Source organism: Camelus ferus, chromosome 18 (genome assembly GCF_009834535.1).
Source record: "Camelus ferus isolate YT-003-E chromosome 18, BCGSAC_Cfer_1.0, whole genome shotgun sequence".
Taxonomy (NCBI): Eukaryota; Metazoa; Chordata; class Mammalia; order Artiodactyla; family Camelidae; genus Camelus; species Camelus ferus.
In genome coordinates this window covers 8,449,566-8,471,312 of record NC_045713.1, presented here as the reverse complement: position 1 = coordinate 8,471,312, position 21,747 = coordinate 8,449,566, and the positions used below count along the sequence as shown (strand labels likewise).

Sequence of the window (21,747 nt, the reverse complement as noted above, 5' to 3'; positions counted from 1 at the left end):
GGGGCTGTGCTGTCTGTTAACGTGCCACGTGGGCTGACTCGGTCCCCGAGACATTTCTGGGTCGGCGCATATGGACCTGCCTTGGCCCTCTGAACTCCCCCCGACGTCTCACTGCTGCTGTGGCACAGTTCATGTCCCCCGTTAATGGTCATTAACCTTGCTTCCCCAGTGGAAACGCGGGGCGGAGACCAGGGTGTCAGTTGTGTACGTGTGTGCTGTTGCCCTGGGAGACGCACCGTTTACAGCGAGACACGAGCTTCCTGGCATGACAGGCCACACTGAGTCCTACCCATCTTTTATTTTTGCTGATCTGGGGAGTGAGGAGTGGCATCTGGTTTTAGTTTATGTCTTCCTAATCACCGGTGAGACAGGCGCTTGCAGTAGCTGTTAACTGCTTGTCTGCTGTGAATCTCCTCGGCTCGTCTTGTGCCTGATTTTCTGTTGAATTGATTGCCCTTTCCAGAGAGGTGTTTTGTGCGCGTTACACATGCCTTCTCCCGGGGGCTTCTTGCCTCTGACTTTGCTTCCGACGGGCCTTCCGTTGCGTGCGGGGGAGTCTGTCCGTCTGCTTTGCTTTGTGGTGTCTGTTCTGTCTTCCCCTTGAGATGTCCTCTCTCCTACAATCAGTTATTCACCTGCTTTCTTAAAGATTTTCTACGCATTTGTTAGATTTGATTTTTACGTTTTGTTTTTTAAACTAAGTAAAATTTGTGATTTATGTGAGGTAGGAATCTGAAATCATTTTTCTGTAAAAGAACGAGCTGTCCCATATCATTTATTGAATATCCTGTCCTATAGAAAAAAGTTAATCCTTCTCCAAGTTTTCTAGAGTCTGCATTCTGCTCTGCTAATCTATTTTTGGTTTTTTTTTTTTTTTTTGTACGGTGCTTTGACCTTTAACCAGTTCCCTGTGTTCCCCCCACAGGAGTTTCTGGGTCTCTCTCTAGACGTCTTTCTGTGCAGGTGTGTGTCTGGGTGTGTGCTCGTGCGTTTACACACGTGGGAGCAGGCTGTCTGCCCCTTACTTCTGCTCGCTTGGTGTGTTAGGGCTGGTGCAGCTGTGAACACACGGTTTTGTGAGACACATGTTGCATTTTTGTGTTTCCGGGGGTAGATTTGGGTCGTGTGTCCTCCCCCTGCCATCGAGCCCTGTGACTCCGTGGTTGTGACCTCGGCCGCCCGGGCAGGTGCGGGTGGTGTCGCCCAGGGCTGTGACTCGGTGTCCCCTGTGGCTGACGCTGGCAGGCAGCTTTTCAGTGCAACTGTCTTTGGAGAGAGGCCTGCTCAGCCCCGTTGCCTGCTCTCACGGGGGTCGTCTGCCTTCACCCAGTTGTCAGAGCGGCAGTGTCTCTCTAGCTGCTCTTCCCCATGCAGTGCGTCTGTCTTCGTTTATTTGTCCAGACTGAAAGCAGACAGTCACGGGGTCTCTTTAAGGTAGTTCAGGTTTTTAAAGTGTTGGTTGCTCAGGGATGTAGTTTGTATTTTAAAAAACGGGGATTGTTGGTGTCCAGAGACAGAGAAATGCTGAGAGACTGAGCTGGGCAGGGTCTGGTGACATGAGTTAAAGGTCCAGAGTCCTGATGGGAGCTGACTGCGCGGGTGTCCCTCTTCTCGGGGCAGGAATGTGAGGTGCCTGCGTCTGGCAGAGCAAGACCCCATCTGTGTGCAACGTCGCCCAGTGTCGGGGTGAAGGCATGTGGTACACAGCTGGCCACCCTGAAGCAGCAAGTAAGTGAAGGATGATGCTGTGCATCCTTCAGCCTGCCTCATTCCAGAACATTCCCGTCACCTGGACAGAACCCTGGTCACTCCTGCTGGTCACTCCTGACTGCACCCCCGCCCCTGGCCCCCCCATCACTTTCCCTCTGGATTCCCTGTTCCGGACGCTTCCGGTAGGAGTCGAGCAGCGTGTGTCTGGTTTCCCTCGCTCAGCATCCTGCTTCTGAGACTCGGCCACGCTGTGTGTGCCAGCGCTCACCCCTTCCGTCTGGCTGAGGCTGTGCTTTTGTATGAACACACGCATGCACACAGACACGTGCACGCACATGGACACGGGCACGCAGCACACGCATGTACAGGCACATTCACATGGACACGCGCGCACATGGACACACTCGGTCATCTTCAGGCTCTTTCCACCTTGTGGCAGTGTGCATGGCGCTCTGTGAACGTTCACGAGCCGTTTTTGCTGACACGCCTGCTTCGGTCCCTTGGATGTGTGGTGGGCGGGGCCTGAGCATGGAGCCCCGCCCCGCCCCCACACCCCTCGTGCCACAGGTGCTGACGGGGTTCTTGGCCTTTGTCATATATGTTCTATTTGTGTGAGTTTTAGAATCAACTTTCAGATTTCATGACAAATCTTTTGTGGTTTATTGGTGGTGGTTTGTGTCACTCACTAAAATCATGTGACCTTCTCCGAAGGGCTGGCCCCACTATGGACGCAGGCAGACACAGGCGAGGCTGGGTTGTCCATCTCCTGCGTCCCAGTGCTGCCGGACACCTGGGAGACGGGCCGGCCCCCACAGAGCCGCAGCCACTGCCCCGGTGGGGGCCTCCCGGGCTCTCGGCCCCCCGGCCTCCCCTCCGTCCTGACTCAGCCACGTGCCGGGCCTGCCCCTCCTGCCCCGCTTCCCCAGTTCCTTTCTGAACCCCGTCTCCTTGGCCCAGCCGGCCACCTGACTTGACTTCCACTCCTGCTTCCCCCACAAGCTCCACGTTGACCCGTAGCCCAACTGTCCCGTCACCGACGAGATGTAGCAGCAGCTCCCTGAGGTCAAACGAGGACGCTCAGCTTGCTCGGCAAGCACGTATCAGAGACGGGGCCTCTGCGCTGCTGCGGACGGAGGCTTCGCTCAGCGCTGCGTTGTTGTTTCTGTGTGCCGTGGCTTACAGGGGTGTTTGTCGTCACGTGTGCTTTCAGCAGATTCTGGTCACCTGCCGAGTTCCGTGGCAGTGGATGCGTGAGGCACGGTGGGGTCGAGAGGAGGTTCCGGGGCTGCAAGGTGTCCGTCTATTTATAGTGATTTGCACTGGCTTTTCCTGCAAGAAAACAGGAGGCATGTGAAATTTGATTTGTTTTTAGATCCATGGTTAACTTGCCACGTTGCTCAGTGTCTGGGTTTACAACCACATCGGTCTCTTGTTGGGTGGGGAAATCTCACACGGCTCGAGAGAACGCAGTGGTGAGGCGGCCTCTGCCTTGGGAGGAGTTCGTGGTTTTCCCTGACTTCTCTCACTTGCTGTTTGCGGCAGACAGTGTGCCAGTCGCCACCTGAAGGTGAGCTTGGCTCTGAGGTTGGCCTCTCAACACACGCCGGGAAAACACTTGGAAAAATTTAAAATCCAAATATGATTGAAAACAAGCCAGCCCTCCCCATGAGAACCTGTCCCCTAAAAAACCGGTTAAGGTTTTTTTTACGATGTTGGACACATCTGTTTGGATCTTTTTTTAATGGAGGTGCTGGGAATTGAGCCCAGGACCTCATGCAGGCTAAGCACATGCTCCGCTGAGCTGTACCCTCCCTGGATCTTATTTCTCTCAAAAGGTGAGCATGTCTCAAGAAACCAGACTTTAAAGCGAGCCCACAGCCTAGTGCAGATGGGTGTCTGGTCTGTGTGCACATGCGGGAGGGAGGGCGCAGCACTAGGGATGCGCGGGCCCCCCACGTCAGCCGCTGTTGGACTCTCCCCAGGGCCCCAGGCTCCGCTCTATCCCCTTGCCCACCAGGCCACCTGCGAATCACCGCAGGACAGAAGGGCTCGCGGCCTGTCCAGGATGGTTGGCGACTCTTGGGTCCGTGGCTGCCGTGGGAAAGCTGCTGTAGGCACCGCCAGCAGGGGCCTAATTAGAGGAGGAACGGGGCCTCGTGAGCTGCCAGAGCACCTTTGGTTTGAGTAGGGAATTAGCGTCTGCGGGGATGGAGGTTGAACCACCAAAGGAGCTTTTGCTGGGGGGCAGGTGGGCGGGGGTTGGGGGGCTGGGCCCCTGCTGTGCATCCTTCAAGCAGGGGGCTGGGACTGGACTTCCCCGGACTGTCTGGGGGAGCTGGCCTCAGGGTGATCGAGGTACAGGCCCTGCCTTCCAGTCCTCATGGGGCCACCTCGGTCGCGGGGGTTCTGCACCCCTCGCCGTCCTCGCTTCACTTCACACCCTTGTCATCGCAGGAGAGCTTTGGACCAGGAGTGGTGAGTGGGCGTCACAGGGAGGGAGGGCTGTGGGCCGGAGCCCAGCCGCCAGGTGAGCCCAGGTGGGCGTCTGTCTGGTCCTGGCAGAGCTCAGGCTGAGACGTGGCGCATTTCAGGGGAGGCGCTGGAGGGATTCCTGCTGGGACTTCTGAGGCCCTTGCAGCTTCCAGATCCTCTCCGTCCTCCGTCCCCTTTGGAGCTTGGTGGTCATGATAGCGTCTGGTGTGGTTGGGGCGGAGCCGTCTCTGAGCACAGGTCCCCTGGCCGGGTGGGGAGGTGAGCTCACTGTTGGTTGAGGGCCTGGTCACATGTGACCAGTGGGGTGCTTGCTTTTACGTTCTCTTCATATTTATTTCTGAAAGAACTGCAGATTACATAGTAAGCTCCCTGGGCCGAGTGTCCCCGTCAGGGAGACTGTGGTGTCACAGCCAGGACGGGACACTGGTGCAGCCCCCAGAGCGCGTTCTGATGCCACTAGTTTTGCACGTGCTCTTCCGTGCAGTTTGATCGCGGGCGTAGGTGTCTGACTGCCCCCACGGTCGTGATGCAGAGACATTGTCCCCACACAGCTTCCTGTGCCTCCACAAAGGGCATTTCGGTGGTTTCCCGTCTTCGCTTTTGGGAGTTAAGTGCTGTGAACACCCAGTGCCTGGGGTGTGACCGCGACCTGACTCCAGCGTGGCGGCCTCGCTTCACACCTCTGTCATCGCGGGAGAGGTCCGGCGTCTCTGCAGCTTCGCCGGCCGGCGGTGCTTCGCCGTCTCTAACGAGGTTCGGTCTTTCTGACCCCAGTGCGCACGTTGAAGGGGCAGTCTGAGCCGTCCCGTGGGTGGGAGAGCAGAGTGCAGACCGCTTTTCCAGGCTGTGCTGGTGCGTGTGCTGTCGGCTTTATCGATCCCAGAAACTCCCTGGGGGGCTTCTCCTGGCCTGGAGGGGGGCCTCGTCCTCCTGCGGTGTGGGGCTGGGGCCCGCTGGAAGGCCGGCCACGAGCTGGTGTGCCGCGCCGTCTTTAGGATGGGTGTTCTCAGCTCATTTGTCCGCTCTGGGCTTTTAACAGAAGAGCTGGAAGCCGGTCAGCTGCGCCGCTGCCATGGAGACCGGGCAGGGCGCAGCCCGGGCCGGGCCGCGGGAAGCGGGCCCGCTCCCCCGTCCAGCTGTGCTCACGCCCGTGCCCTGGGCGTTGCGAGCGCTGCTTCCTCGTGGCCAGCAGAAAATAGCTCAGCAAAATGGAATTTTTAAAAGCAGTGTTTGTTGTTTTTCCTGAGCCACGCATGGCCTATGCTTAAAAAAATGCAGGAAAACACGCAGAAGCAGCCCGAGAGCCCACCCCTCCCACCCGAGAGAGTGCCGCGGCTGCGTTCTGGGGTCCGTCCCCGGCGTCTCCCCGGCAGAAGTGCTGGCTTTCCACCCGCGTGGCGCCCGCGTCGCATCTGGTGTCATGCTTCTGACAGAGGTTGTTCAGGTGGTTTTAACTGCTCTGTCTTTCTGTGTGTTTTTACCAGTGCTGTTGCAAAGGCCTTCCACTCTGTTGAATTTGGGATTTTTACCAATTCTGTTGCAAAGGCCTTCCACTCTGTTGAATTTGGGAAAACGCTTGTTATGCTGAGAGCTCTTTGTCTTTCCTTAATGTTTCAGGTGTCTTTCCAACCAAGTTATTTTGGTGTATGGCCTTTGGCCTAAGCGGACAGCCCCTCAGCCACTTGGGGCTGGAGGGCTGGCCACACCCTGCTGGCTCAGGCCCGCGCTCTGCCCGCCCTCCCGGCCCCCGGCCCCCACAGCGCCCCGTTGGGCCCTTGCATTTCTCCAGTCTGTGTAGGAAGGTGGGAGGACCTCTCGTCTCTTTTCTGTGAGGCCTGCGCCCCGCCGCCGCCGCCCCCAGCAGGACATGCAGACGAGAGGAGGGGTCTCGCAGGTGGGCTCCTGCTCGTGGGAACGTGGTCCGTTACGTCCCCTCCGGAACTCTGGGACAGGGCTGGAGCTTAGCTGTTACTGTGACGTGTGTCCTTTTATGTCTTGTGCCTCCAAAGGCATTTTAGTGGGAAGCTAAGATCAGCTGCATGGGGATCGCCAGCCACTGGCCGCTGATCTGGGCCTGGTCCGATTTCCAGGCATCTCTGGCGCCCAGTGTGCCTCTTGGGATGGCTGTCAGTTCGCTCAGCCTCCTGGCCGGGGGCGGAGGACCCGTGAGGGGAGGCCGGGCAGTGTCGTATTTGCTGGCTGCCAGTCTCGCTGCCCCGCAGACACACGCTCACTGGTGTGGCCCTGGCACCCACACGGTGCTCAGTGATGAGCCCTTCCCAGCAGCATCTGGGGCTTCGATGGCTGTGATGGGAGTCCCCTCCGGCGACAGAGAAGGGGGAGGCGGTTGCTGTGGACAGATGTCTGCTGGCATCTGCATGGGAAGGTGAACCCTGGGCCCTGAGGTGTGGTTGTGAGTGGACTCCGGAAGTGGGCCTGGCGGGTGGGAGGGCCCGCAGTCTTAGCCCCACGCGGGGTCTGCTGTGTAGCCAGCAAACCATCCAGAGGCCTGGAAACCACACTCACTGTGCTCGAGGGTCTGGGCCTGGACACCGGCCTGGATGCCCGCAGTGTGTTAACCGCAGCCTTAGGAGACAGTGGGCATTGTGTGTGCCGGGGGGCGAGGCGGGTGAGGCCCTGCTGCCACGTGTCTGGCCATACTCTCAAGGTGACCTCTAGGCTCCCGATTCTCAGCCAAGTTAAAGTAATAAGAGCTCATCGCAGGAGTTCCAGTAGCACGTTCACAGAACTTCCGTCACCGTGGTGGCTCGGTCGGCCCAGGAAGATGCTGGAAGAACACAGACGTCTGCAGCAGGGCTGGCTAGGAGGCGGGGGGGGGGGCGTGCGTGGCGAGGGGGAATATGGGGCCGGGACCTCGAGACTGGGCGTCTCTGCAGGCCATGCGCTCACCATCGGGGCCAGGCCCACACCCACGGCAGGCAGTGGACTGGGCTCCCTGCCCCGCAGCCGAGAGCCACCTCAAATGTGAGTTAGAAGACCGCCCGCAGCGGGCAGGGTGGGCAGGGCAAGTCGTCCCGGGCTGTGGCAGGTGTCAGTACCAGACCCAGATCTCCCCTCACCTGCAGCGTGGCGCCCCCAGCCGGAAATGGACGCACAGGCCTATTTGGACCAGTGAAATTCCTGGAACCTGCGGCGAAACCAGTGCACACCCCCCGCAGGAGAGCAGCTTCCACGGCAGAGAAGCACGCCCCCGAGGGGAAACCGTCCCAGGGTCGTGGGCAGGGTCGTGGCAGGGCTTGCGGGAGCTCGAGGTGAGAGTCTGCGGGCTTGGGGAGCAGGCGCTCCTTCCTTGACCTCACCCCCAGCGGGAGAAGGAACCAGATGGAAAACTAAAGGTAAAAGCCTGGAAATCAGGGCCCAGGTAGACCAGCTAAGCGCCAGGCTGGACGTGGCCGGAGGGTGGGGTGGAGAGCCAGCCCGCGGTCAGCAGGAGGAAGCTGAGAACAGACGATGGGGGGGGTTCTTTGAGGGAAAAAGTGCCCAGGAATCTGTGAAGTGGATGAAAGACCATGTTTGTGCTCCAAAGGAGCAGTTTGAGTCCCAGAAAGAGTAAATGAAAACAGACCCATGCTGGATTCAGGGTCGCAGCGACAGGACGTCCGGAGAGGGGAGGAGGAGCCGCGGGGGAGGTGCACCGATGGGGGGCAGTCAGCAGGGTCAGCGGGGGCCGTGTGACCGTGGGGACCCAGGCTGGGCCCAGCCCTGAGGGAGCACAGGAGCCCCGGGCGGCCGTCGGCAGATGGCGGCAAACACGAGGGACGAGGCTGCGGTTACTTAGGGCTGAGGAGGGACACGCTCAGTGGAAAGGGAGCCCCTGGTCCAGGGGGGCGTCTGGACAAATGTTTTCAGCTAGTACAGTGTGTTTTCAGCATTGTTGTTCTAGTGGAAGATGGGGAGCTGGGGAAAGATGAAAAATGAAGCCTTTGTGCTTTTCCCGTGTGCGTGAGATGACGGTGTGGGAGCTGTCGGGGCTGAGCTGGCTCCATTCTAGGGGCTCCAAGCACCAGTCCCTGTGACGAGAGGCTACGTGCAGTGACTTCCTGGAGCCCAAGGGCCGTGCCCCGGAGCTTTCAGCGGTGGGGAGACGCGTGCCAGGCCTTGGAGGGACGTCGGGCCTGCGCTCTGGGTGGAGAACACGGAAGCCGAGCGCCAGCTCCAGGGTCTGGCCCGTCCGCTCAGGGAGTGGACCTGGCCAGGGTCAGGTGACCGTCCACACCTGCTCTTGGCTCCTCCTGGGACGGCCGTGACGGCGAGCGGGGCGCTGTCTGCTCCCACCGGCATCTGCTGGGTCCCTCTGGCCTCCCTGCCAGCCAGGTGTGCACTGTGGCTGGGCCCCCTCATCCTCGCCCACCCGCCTGGTCCAGCGGCCTGTAGACGAGGGGAGGGCTGCCCGGGACTCCCCACGGTGGGCCTGTCTGAGGGGCAGCCCAGTCTCAGGGTCTCCTCTCCCCCAGGAGATCTTCTCTGGTTGCTTCGCACAGTTCCACACCCAGTGAGCCTGGCTTCTTCCCCTGAAAAGGACATCATGACACTTTCACACGGCCCACGTGTCTGCCACCTTTCCCGTGGACGTACTCCTCTGTCTGTCTCCTGCCCCCTTCCCTCCCCAGCCTTGGGCAGGGCAGGGCAGGGCAGCGGCCTCTGCTGTCGCCTTCACCAGCGCCGCGCCAGGACCCACGGGCACTCAGATTTCTCGGCCAGCTCTGTCCTGGGGCTTCGCTCTGATGCTTGTACACACCTTGGAGTCCTTGGAAGGACCCACGTGCCTCTGCCTGGGGAGGTCCCAGGGCCGCCCTGCAGGGCCCGCCCTCTCCCCCGGCATCTAAGGCTGTCCAGCATGAAATGGAGGGGCACCTCATTCCAGCCGGGCTCGTGTGCTATGCGCCCTGTAAGTGCTTCGCTTGTTTCCTGAGTAAATGGTGTCAAAATAACAAGGAAAGTTCAAAAGGAAGGGCCCCGTCGCAACTCTGCCCTTCTGTGAAGGGGGCGCGGCAGGCAGGCTCGGGTTATGGTGCGTTTCTAACACCGTCCTTAACCTGACGTTTGAAAACACAGCTGCCCTCGCCCCTTCACGTGGAAAACGCAGAGAACGCGGAGCGCTTAGAAGCCCTTGTCCCGGAGCCCCCTGCTCAGGCCGGGCCTGAGCCGCCGCTTCTGTGCGAGCGGGAGGCCCACGTGGCCGCCGACCCGGAGCCCGTGCTCCTGGACGTGTCCTGTGCCCCCCGTCCCCTTCTTGGCTTTGGAAGGGGCTTGTTGCGCCGTCACTCCTGAACCTCCGGTGGGTCACCGGCACTCCCTTGGTTGTGGTACAAACTGGTTCTTTTAAAGGCTGAGGGAACTGTGCTCAGAGGTGCCAAGACTGTTGGTGGCAGGCGCCTGTCCCCCCGCCCGCTGTGAGCGTGCGCAGCGCCGGGGTCCCCTCGGCTGTGGCTGCCCCGCGCTTTCGCCGTCAGGCCCTGCGTGGTGATGCGGCGGGGCGAGCCCGGGAGGCCCCCGTCTCTGCCTTTTCTTCTGCTCAGACTGTCACCGCTTCCCGTGGTTCAGAGGCAGCCACCCAGCTTACTGTCCTGAGTTAAGGGAGTTGACTCTTCGTGTGTTTGAGGAGGCTTGCTTCATCAGGACATCCACACACGGCTGTCAGGACCGCTGGTCACTGGCCAATCAGACGACGTACACGAGAAAGCGCCCCAGTTTGGGGGCTAGAATGCCAGGGTGGACAGACTGCACTGAATATTTGTTCAGTCCTTCCAAAATTATTTTTGTAGCGGTATGACAAGATTTCCCAGGATGGAGCGCTTGCAGCTGGGAAAACAGTCGCTGCTTTGAAGATGGTTTTCCCAGGCGCGGCGCTCACGTCTCCCGCTGTGAGGGGCTCGGACAGTGTCTGCTCTGAACATGCCGTCCTTGGGGGCCAGGGCCGCACTGCCTCTCCCGGGCTGGGGGGACGACCCCTCGTCTGCCCGGGTGCCCACCTGAAGGCGGCTGTGGACGTGTAGGTATCCGAACACCCGCTTGTCGGAGGCCCGACCTCCAGGCTGGATCGGCTCTGAGTTCGTGCTCAGATCTCCCGAAAGACTGAAGTGAAAGTGGAGGTGGGGGTCCTGGCTCACCACCGACCCCAGCTTCGCTCTGAGGACGCCGTCTGCGCATCCTGAGCCTCTGTTGGCCAGACCGAGCCCTGACCATGGCTCCGGGCTCAGCATGCAGCCGCCTGGCCTGGAGGTGCGAGCTGCCTGGAACCAGGCCCAGCCGGCGCGGGGCAGGGGCTGAGGCTGGAATGCATGACTGCGGGCCGTGGGTCTGGACTGAGTGTGTGTGCCATGACCAGGTGCAGGGCTCGGCGTGCAGGAGGGGCCGAAACCCAGCCACGGACGGAAGCTCACAGACGTATGTGTCCTGGTGTGGGCCGACCTCTGCAGCACGGGGATCCCAGATCAGTGGTCACACAGTGTGGGGTCTTTCCTGGGCTGTCTAGGGACCTGGCTCCTCTCTCCCCACCGTCCTGCCACCCCTGTGGGGCTGCCTGGCATCCGGTCAGAGGGAGCCCACCCCAGGCTTGTGGTTGGGTCTGGGTGGAGCCGACGTTGAGGGTCAGTGGCTTCACCTTGAGGAGCTGACCAGGAAGCTGCCTGTGGACATGCCCCCTCACTCACCCCTGCCCACCTCCCTGAGCTGTCCGCCCGTATGTGGCTATGGGGGTCCTGGGACCATAACCTCCAGCTGGACGGCCAGGAGCCCAGTTAGAATGTGAGCCTTGTTACTGGGAGCAGGAGGGGAGCACAGGTGTTGTGGGACGTGCCCTGTCCTTGTTGCGGCCGGGGGCTTGACCGCCCCACATCCAAGCTCAGAGACCACCTGTGGGGTAGAGCTTAGCACAGCCTGGGTCAGGTGGGCCTGGGCTTAAGCAGGGCAGCTGGATGGGTCTTGACCTTGGGCACCACGCTTGTCTCTGAAGTGGTCAAGAGGAGGTGATTGGGGTTAATCACGTAGGGCTGTTGTAAGGGCACCGTGCAGTCGCATGCTGGGACAGCTGACACAGTGCCCAGTCCACGACGGCCGAGTTACCTGGGGCTGAGGACGAGGAACACGTCGACATGCGTCCTTTTGGGAGTGTGGGATCGATGTTTATAGGTGGCACGGAAACTGATCTGAGGGAACTTCTACATTTGCCGAGAGTTAGCAGTTTTATGAATTAGTCTCCTGTTGACGTTGCTGCTGTAACAACCAGTAGGTTCTTAGGACAGTTCTGCCTGTGGGGTCAGGACCCCGCCGAGCCCCGCTCCTCACTCCTAGGTCTGTGACCCCCAGCTCCAGTGTCACATCAGCACAGTGGTGGGGATCCCAGCCCCACGGGGGCAGGGGGCACGTGAGGGCTCATGCTCTCAGTAAGCGTGGCCGCAGCCTGGTTTTTAAGTGGAGTGGCAAGTGAAAAGGAGGGCTTCATGCTGGGAAGCTGGGCTCCGTCCTTTGGCAGTTTCACCCAGCGCCTGAGGGCACAGAGAGGTGATCTGGGCGACTCCAGCCCCACCAGCACAGCCCGTGCAGGCGGCCACGTCCTCTGCGACTGCCACCCACACCTGATAGCTGGGCTTCCTTCTCTCTGGATAAACGCAGTGGAGTCTGTGGTTCTGCGAGAGGCACAGTCAGCGATTTTCCACTGTCGGTGCTCCGGCCTCTGTCCTTGCCCTGAAAGAAACCTGGCACCCGGAGGCTGGCGGACGCGGATTGGGCCAGGCCGGGCCTGGCATGTGGTGGGTGGGCTCCGCGCAGCCCCTCTGCCCCTCCAGCTGCTCGGAAGAGGGTCACAGAGCAGCGTGTGGGGCTTCGCATTGTGCCCCTGAGGGCGTGCATGGGGGTCCCCAAGGGTGGGCTCCGCACTCCGGCCGCTGAGACGTGGCTGGCTCTCGGGGAGCATGAGTGTGAGTGTGTGTGCAGGTGTGAGCGCGCAGGTACAGACACACTGGGGCCAGTGTGCCCCACTCCATGCGCCGGGTCCCCGGGGTGGAAGTCGGTCCCTCGGCCAGGGGGCCCGCAGTTCCCGCGGAGCAGCCTGTGTTCTGGGCGGGCTGCTGGGGCCGGACACGTGAGCCTCCTGGTGCGCTCGTGGCCCGAAGCGTGAGCTTGGAACGGGCAAGGTTCCCGTGTCCTCGTGCACGGAGCCGAGTGCCCGCAGTCTGTGAGGAAGAAGTGCACACGTGTGCCGTCTTCTGTCCTGCTGGCGGCCCGCACTCTTCCCCTCACGGCTCCCGCGCTCCAGTCCCTCCGAACATGGGGCCTGACGATCAGGACTGCCGGGGCTTGTGCGGCCTCGTGGAACTGGTTTTAAAAGGAAAGCAGAACTTAAGAAGCACCACCAAGGGGGTGCAGACTGGGGAGGCCCCGCCGCCGGCTTGGAGCAGGGAGCTGGACCCCTCCGGGAGGCAGGGGTTTATTGTCTCCACAGGCAGCTCCTTCCTGAGGATAAGTTACTTGTAGAAAATTCACTCCTGATTTTTGTCTTGGTTTGCTTGTGTTCGTTACTGGTGGATTAAACTGGACTTGAGAGTTTTAAGGCAGAGACGCACACTCCTGCGTGGTGGGGGCGAACAGCCAAACCATATCGAGGTGTTTGTGGAGGGTGAACCCCCCTAAATGTGATGGGGCGGCTCTGGTGGGGAGAGGCCGGTTCCTGAGTAACCACTCGTGGAAGTGGCCCCGTGGGGCTCTGGGATCCTCCCAGAGCCCGAGGACCATAGGCAGGAACCAGGGGACTCGGGGGTGGGGGGGCATCCGCGGTGGGGGCTGCTTCTCCCCCCACTAAGGCCGTCTTCTGCCCCGTCTTCCCGGTGGCTGTGTGCCTTTTTCCTCTGCAAGCTTGCGCGTCTGGGGTGAATGGCTCTCCTCAGACTCTGTTCTGAGGCCGGGAAGAATCGCTGACCTTTTCCCCCTGAACTTTCTGCATCTGGGTCTGGTGTTAGGCCCAGAGTGTCACTTCTGATGTCTCGCCGTTACTTGAGCTGACTTTAAAAACAGGTGCATGGAGTGCGGGGAGCAGACTTGACTACACCTTTGGTTTTGCAGAAGGGCTGTGTCCCTGGGAAATGGTGGTGGCTTTCGGTTTAAATTCAAGTTGGAGCCTAGAGTTAAACTGAGCCGCTGTGACTTGAGTGGGGAGTTTCACTTGTGGCCACAGACGGGCACAGTCTGCTGGGTGTCTCTCCTTCCTGCCTCTCCCGCGCTTTGTTGTTAAATGTGTAGACAGGAGGGAGGCACGGACAGCATACAGGAAGCCACACCCGGCTCGGGGGGCGGGCGCTCTGCCCCCACCTCCATGCTCGTCTTTGGACCTGAGCTCTGCACGTGTGCACCCTGAATGGTCGTTTGGTTTGTCTGTGTTTGAGCTCTCCGTGGTTGGAATTGCTTTTTTTTTTTTTTTTTTTTTTTTTGTAGTTTGCTTTTTTGACTGAACTAAGTATTATCCATGCTGCTGTCGTGGTTCTGCTGTTGCTCTGTGTTGGCGTGGGGGTGCACCACAGCCCAGCCGGTGCCCCGGGGACGGCCGCCCGAGTGGCTGTGGGCTTGGCGGTTGTAAGCGATGTGCGGTGAGCGCTCCCACGCGTGGGCAGTTTCTCTGGGGGGGAGTCGCTGGGGCTTGGGGTTCGCAAATCTTCATCTCTGCTGGACGAGCTGCCGTGTGACAACAGATGACTACAAACGTGGGGGCTTCCGGGAGCCGGCCTCGTGTGGCTTGGGGGCCGGGTCCGCCGGGCCGCGGCCTCACCCGAAGGTCTGCGCTGGCCATCATGTGAGGCCATGGATCCTTGCCCCTCACTGTGACGTCTACTCAATGCACATGGGGAAGGGCCAGGCCTGGCCTCTGCGACCTCGCTTTGGGAGGACTGCCCAGCCCCTGCCACCTCCGGGTCCTGGTCCTGCCTGCACACGGTCCACTCACCAACACGAGCTGCAGCTCCCGACATGGCTGCTTCCTGGCGGCCCTTGTCTCATCCTGTGAGTTGGGGCAGCGTCTTATCTGGGCTTTCAGTGTTGGGTGGTCCTGTGTTTGGAGGTGACCCCGACGGAGCAGAGGAGGGACGTGTCCGTGTCCAGGCTCCAGGTGCTTCGATAGACAAGGGACGGGCGCCCCTCTGCCGGGGGCCGTCGTCCCTGACGTGGGCCCCCCAGGCCTTCCATCTGCTCTCCACACCCGAGGCCCCATCCTCAGCCTCCCTGCACGTCTGCGAACCCAGAACTCAGCTCCCTGAGTCCCCGTCCTTTGTTCCCCACGCAGCCGCTGCCTCCCCTCCCACGGGAGTGACGGCGGCAGCTGTGCTCGGACACAGATCCTCATTTGTTCCTTCTTGTTTTATTGTAGTAAAGTGCACTTCTGAGCTGTACACTTACAAGGGCTGAGATGGTAAATTTTCTGTTAAGTTCATTCACGTTGTACAACTATCGCCAGAAATGTTTTGTCTTCCCACCTGAGACCCCGTCCCCATTAAGCACTGCATCCTCCTCGCCGGACCTCCCCCGCCCCCGCCGTCCACTCTGTGAACCTGACTCTCCAGGGGCCCCATGGAGGTGGGAGCCACAGCATTCGTCCTCTGTCTCTCACATCCCGTGTCTGTTCTGACCTGAGACATCCCAGCCCCAGCCCCAGCCCCAACCTAGTCACTGCGGAAGCCTCGTCCCTGCTCTGCTCTGCCCCTCCTGTTGGCCGTCGGCACCGGGTCGGGTCACCCCCCTCCCCGGGTGTTCTGGCGCCTCCCAAGCTCAATCTCGTGTTGATGCTGAGAATCCAGGGTCAGCCCTGTGGGCGTTCCCTCACGTCTTCTGTCTTGTGTGTCCCCAGTCTTCCACCCCGAGTCACGTTCTCTGTCAAGCTGAGGGAGCTGCCTGTCCCCAGCATCCTGATCACCTGTGTCATGAAGGGTGTTGAGTTCCGTCAGGTGCTGTCTCTGTCAGCTGTTCTGACCACATGGCCTTCCCCCCTTCCCTGTCACATGTGGCATACTACAGTGACGGAGGACTGAGCCAGCCTGGCGTCTCCGGGGGTCAGCCCTCCGTGGTGCTGGGACGCAGTCCCTTCCATGTGGTGCAGAAGTCTGCTCGCCAGCATTTCGTGAAGGGTTTTTGCATCGAGATTCACGAGGGGCGTTGGTCTGGGTTTTTCTCGTTGTTGAGCTGACCTAGCCGGGTTTAAGTCAGCATACTCAGCGTTAATTATTCCTTTAGCGTTCAGTGGGATCCGCCGGTGCGACCCTCTGGGCCTGGAGAGTTAGTTTTCAGGGGTCTGGATCTCCTTCCTAAGTTTCTCTTCGTAGTTCTCTGTTCCCTGCAGACGCTTTCAGGTTCAACGTCTGTTTCTTTAAACGGGTGAAGGCTTGGCTGTTCCAGAGCTGCGCTTCACGGGCTGTCCCGACGTCCCTGTGAGCCTTCGTGCCTCCTCCTTGCGCTGGTCCCCTGGCCGACAGACGGCGTCGCTGCGCTTGTTCTGCGTTTTCATCTTCATTTACTTCTTCCAGTTCTGTTGAGAAATAGTTGACACACAGCACCGTGTAGGTTCAAGGCGTAGAGCGTGACGATTTGATTACATACGTCACGAAACGATGACCACAGTAAGTTTAGCGAGCAGCTGTCGTCTCATGTGGATGCAAAATGAAAGAAGAAAAAGTATTTTTTTCTTGTGATGAGAAATTTCAGGGTTTAACTCCAACTTTCATGTGAAACGCACGGCAGTGCTGATGTGCAACACACGTGACATAATTGCGTTCCTTCTCCCTGTGTGTCTTACAACTGGGAGTTTGCGCGTTCTGACGCCTCATCCGGCCCCCGGCCCTGTTAGCAGGCAGCGCCCAGCGAGGGCGTTGGTGAGGGCATTGGTGGCTTCACGGCCCCTTACTTCACACCCCGATTTCAAGCTTTCTTCCAGAGATCCGTCTGGGGAACCCTCCACTTTCAGAACTTCCATGATTTTAAGGTCTTGACTTCTACAAATGTTGTCACGGTTGTCAGGGTGGGGGCCTGTGTCCCGCGGCGCCCTGTCCGGGCACCATGGGGACTGAAGACCTGGCACCGCCTGCCTTCCCGGAGCTCAGGTGGCGGGAGGTGGGCTGTCCAGTCCAGGGGGAGCCGAGGGGCATGGACTTCATCACTCTGCTTCTCCCCTTGTCACAGGACTGGCCCCTGGAGGGGCGGAAGAGGGGACAGTGCCTGTTCTAGGAACAACTGTGGACTCTCTGCAGGACCCCCACAGCTGATTTCTCGTGATAAGTTTTAGATTGACCCTCCCACCATGAAGGCTTAGAATTACAGTCTGGCTTTGGTGTTCTTTTGTTCTGTGTTCCTTTGGCTTTTAAAACCCTTGTTCCTGGACAAGATCCCCCCACCCACTAGACAATGGCAAAAATCAGATTACCTCAGAGCAGCTGGCTCCTTCCGCGAACACTGGACTGGGTGTGTGGCGGCGAGGGCTGCGGCGGAGCCAGTGTGGTCCGTGGACTGTGGTGGGTGAAGGGCCTTTCCTGGGGGCTCCCCGGCCTCGTGGTGCCATGTCCGCCTCTGGCCTGTGTGGGTCCTGCTCTGCTGGCTGGTGCCCCCACGTCCCTGAGACCCCATCTTGTAGCCCTACAGCATCTGCGGAGGGCTTGCTGATAGGCCGGTGGGTAAGAGGGTCAGTGGCCTCCCTTCTTCCCACTCACTGTCCTGGGATCAGCCTGGTTGGCTGACCCCCCCCCCCCCCGCCGCCGATCTCAGTGGGGGACTGTGACCAGAAGACGTTTGGGCATCTCTGCTGATCTGGGGGGACAGACACCTCTGTGCTTCTGCTGCTGCCCTGCCCAGCAGTGTCCCAGGACGACTTGGTCACAAGCACAGCATCGCAGCGGGCCTGTGAGCAAGCTGGGTTCCTGGAGCTCTGAGCGGACGCCCGGTAATGGCGTCCCGGGCCACGGGGAGCGGGCGCCTGGCCGGGGTGCTGACCTCGGCGCCCAGCCGAAACCTTCACAGGGCATAACTGGCCTTCCTGGCCTCACGAGGTGCCTGGGGTGGTTTAGTAAGTTTGGCTGTAGTTTTGCTGAAGTTCTTTTCCTCCATTTTTAATTTAAAAGCACATCAAAAGATACCCCAGCTTATTCGTTTCCCTCTGGGAAAGAAAATTAAGCTTGGATTGCTAGGCAGTTAAGTAAGAAGAGAAAACCTCAATTAGACTTGTAATAAACGTCAAAGGAAGCGTCTAGGATTCCAGGCGGCTTAAACAGGAACGTTTTCAGGAAATGCTTGCAGGGTGCTGGGCTGTCTCCCCTTCGTGGGCAGAAACGGAGGTGCTGGCGGCGTCTGCTGCGAAGGCATCATTGTCTGCAGGGACCAGCATCCAGGCAGGAAAGGCGGCCTCGGGAGAAGGAGGCCCAGGGCCCAGTCCTGCTCTTCCACACGCCAGCTTTCCTGAGACATGGCGTGCACTCTGCACACTCACCCTTGAGGTCTGCACTTCAGTGGTTTTTAACGGGTTCACAGAGTTGTGTAACCATCACTGCTGATTTTAGAGCATTTTTTCCACCAACTCCCCCAAAAGAAACCCCGTCCCCACTAGCAGCCCTCCCTTCCCTCCCCTCCCCACCCCTTCCCATCCCTTCCAGCCATGGCACCGACTTCCTCTCTCTGTCTCTGGCTTTACCCACCTGGGTGGTTCGTGCCAACAGTCTCCTGCATCATGGTCGTGGCATCTGACTTCCCCCCGAGCATCATGCGATCAGAGTTCCTCCGTGTCACCACTGGCGTCAGTGCCTCCTTCCCCGGCCATACCACTGTCTGTGGTGCAGACGGACCACAGCTTGTTTGCCGAGCAGCCGCCGATGGATGGCCGTTGCTTCCCCCGCTGGCCACTGTGCCCGGACGTCCGTGCACAAGGGCTTGTCTGAGCGCCTGCTCCCGTCCCTTCGAGTCTGAGGCTGAGTGTGGAGCTGACCCTCCGCATGGCACTTTGACGCTTACAGCACTCACACCCCTCTTTCCGTGCATCCACCCGGCCACAGGGGCTGACGTGTTCCCTAGAGGGGGGATCACCTCTCGGCCCCAAGGCAGCTTGGCCCAGGCAGGTGCGTGTGGGTGTGACACTTTGATCCTCAGGCTCCATGTCCCCCAGGCACCCCTGCTTGGAGCATCTTTCCTTGCAGCAGACCATTCTCCCCGGGGGCACATCCCTACCGTGGGGTGCTCCCCTGCCTTGTCTTCACGACACGATGCAGAGGAGTGCTGGCTCCTCCTGTCACCGTTTTGGATTTTCTGATGCTTCCCCCCAACTAGATTCAGGGTTGATCCCAGATTCAGACATGGAGACACAGTGCCCTCCTCGGGGACGTGTCTGGGCTGCCTATGGGTGGGCCCCTTGTGAGGAGCTGTCAGTTACTGCCCCCGCACTAAGTGAGCCGGGGGGCAGCCCTGCTCCCCGCCCATCAGTTGCCCCTGGCTCAGCTGCACTCGGGGGTCTCCACCACGACAGTCACAGGTGACGGCCCCCCCAGCCCCCTCCCCCTCCCAGGGGGTCTTCGCCACGACGGTCACAGGTGACAGCCCCTCCAGCCCCCTCCCCATCCCAGGCAGTTGGCATTTTGTTCTGAGCAAGACCGGCCCGCGCCCCCCGTCCACTCCTCCCTCCCTTCCCTCCCGGGTTACTGCATCTATTTCATTGTTTAAGTTAAAGTCGGTTTATTACTGGATGGACTCGTGGATTGTTGTTTTTTAATAGTTTGTTTACTTTTCGTAATTAGCCTGGTGGTCAGATAGCCTAGACTGGCCCAGCGGGAGCCCCTGACGTGGGTCCCTGCGTCCTTTTGGTGTGAGCCTGCCATGTTCATACCTGCTGGCAGGACACCATGTTCAAGCCTTGCCTTGGCCCTGCTTCCCTGCCTGAGGAGCCTGTTCCTGTGAGGGTGAGGGTGCTGGGAACCCCGGTCGGGCAGGGTGGGCCTGCAGGTGCTCTGTGAGCAGACGGAGTGGGGAGCACGTAACTGCGTGTCCGTCTGTCTGTCCGCGCGCCCTGTCCACACCTGTGCCCTCTGGGCACACACACACCACGCGCCTGTGCGTGTTCTCTCCCAGACTGGAGCCCAGTCCCCGCCCTGGTGCCCGGGCCCTACTGCCGGCCCTCCGCCCTCGCATTTGCTTCCACGCTGGCGGCTCTGGTCCAGGAGTCAACGTAGGCTGCTATAATCGGTTCATAGTGATTTCAAGTAGTTTTGGAGTAGCTTCACCCACACTCTGGAAAACGAGCCTTCCATTGGAGGTTCGTCTGCCTCCCCCAGCCTTCTCATGATGAGGGGCCCAGCCGAGGTCTTAGGGAGCTGACCGCCTCCACTCCCACCGAGGGCATGCGAGCCATGGGACAGGGGAGGCTCCCAGCTGGGGGTACTGAGCACAGACGACAGTGGGAGGTAAAGTTGGTGCTCACGCGGGCGGCTGTCACGGGCGGCTGTCATGTGCTTACAGCTCTGCACTTCTGGGCTCTTGGTGGGGTTTAAAGAGACTTGCTGCGTGGGGGAGCGGGGTTTCCAGGAAACAACCAAGCAATCAAATGCCTTGATTTTATCTTCTGGTGCCCCTGCCAGATAATTAAGTCAGCCTCCCTCAGACAAATGCTTCTGAGAAGGGCGTGTGCTTGAAGGGGCAGGCGGGCTGTGCCCAGAGCCCGCAGGGGTGCAGACCTTGGCTCTGCGCCTCGGGAATGGGGCCGCAGGGCCTTGGGGGATCTGGGCCGCAGGGCCTGTTGTGATCAGGTCGCAGTGCCTGGGGGGGATGGGGCCGCAGGGCCTGGGGGAGATGGATCTGGCCGCAGGGTCTGGGGAGGATTGGGCCTCAGGGCCTGGGGGTGGATCAGGGCCACAGGGCCAGGCAATGGGTGGAGCTGGGCCTCAGGGCCTGAGGGGAACGGGACTCCCGAGGCACCTGGCCCAGCTTCCACCTTGTCCTTGGCCTCCCTGCAGCCCTGCTGCCTGCCCTCCACAGAGGGGCCCTCGGAGCAGCTGTGCAGCCGCTTTTACAGATGAGGAGACGGGCTCCTGGGGCTCTGAGCAGGCACTCTGTCCAGCCCTGTGCCCCCTGGGCCCAGGCAGGGCTTCCTGGCAGGGCACTCGTAGTCTGGGAGTGTGACTGTCAGGTGCCAGAGAGGCAGGCTGCTCTGTGGCCTCTGGTGAACCAGGGACCCCAGGGTGGAAGCTGCTGCCCCAGGAGGCCCACATCAGGGAGGCTGCTTGTCCTGGATCAGCACTTTGCGGCTTTTAGTTGGTCGGTTCCCACACAGAGATCCTTGCGGGGGGGTCTCTCTATTCTGCCCTCGCCCCTCGGGCGTCCCCTCTGAAAGGATGGGACCTGCCACCTCGATGGGCTTGCACAGCCTCCACGTGGCTTGATCCCTGTGGGCCCGGGGAAGGCAGAGCCACAGGGCAGGAGACGGGCTCGGTGCTGGGTGAGGTCTTTGGCGGTCAGGTCACAGCCCCCGTGGCATCGCCACATGTACCTGCTGGGCTTGTCGGAGGGCCCAGGATGAGGCCTCATTCCTCACCCCCGTCTCCCCTCCCTGCCCGCCACCACCTTCCCAGCTGGGGCAGGAGTGCACCTGCTTGAGAACCCCTGGTGTCGGGCGTGCTCAGTGCGGGGGCTCCTGCGATTTGGAGTTGCCAGGTCGGAAGGGGGTCTTACTGACAGCACCTGTCTAGTGAGATGCTCCTGTCCTGGCCTGCAGGCCACAGTGCTTGGGCCAGGCCAGCAGGTCTCTCGGGGCCCTGTGCTGGGGCAGAGCCACCCCGAGGAGCAGCGCTCAGGAGGGGGGGCCATGTCACGGGGCTCCGGGTGTGGAGGGGAGGGCGCCTCCGAGCCCCCCAGAAGACGGGGTGTCTGTCTGTGTGCTTGGTGACGCGCGGGGGCTCTGGGGGACAGAGGCACGCTGGCCCTCAGCCCTGCTGCAGGGAGGGGCGTGCTGTGGGGGCCGCCGGCAGGCCTGTTAGTTTTCCTCTGAGAGTTGGGAGTTTCCGTCTGAAGTGGGACTTGAACCGCTGGAGGCGGCACTTGGTAAAGGCAAATATTTACTTGGGGCAGATACTGTTTCTTGGAGATTTGCGCCCGTAAAAAACTATTCAAACTAAAAATGGCTCATTTCCTGTCACTTAACGCGTTGCCTGGTGTCCTCCCCAGGGAGGCCCTGCCGTGTGGAGACCCAGGCAGCTGGGCCCTGTTTTGCTTGTGCTTCTGGGGAGGTGGGTTCCCTGAGCAGAGCCGGTGGGCGGGAGGAGTGTCAGCGCTGGGATCCGGAGCCCCCAGCCCGCCCCTGCGGCGCAGGGAGTGCCCTGAGCTCCTGCACGCGCCATGGCTGAAGCTGGCGCCGCTGAGCCTCCGGGAGAAGTGAGGGCGTGTGGTGCGCCTGCGATGAAGCTTATCTGGTGCCCGAAGATGGTGCAGCACAAACCCTGGCGTCTCCCGGTGCCCGGAGCACCCGGGCCTCAGACAGGAGCTGTTGGCTGGTGAGGGGCCTTGTTTTCTCTCTGTGAGGAG

At 60.5% G+C, this 21,747-nt stretch overlaps 1 protein-coding gene across 1 annotated transcript in view; it reads left to right on the top strand.

The window, feature by feature from the left end:
* C18H7orf50 (chromosome 18 C7orf50 homolog) overlaps positions 1-21,747 on the top strand; it is a 93,347-nt gene that overhangs the window by 11,019 nt on the left and 60,581 nt on the right. The window lies entirely within an intron of this gene.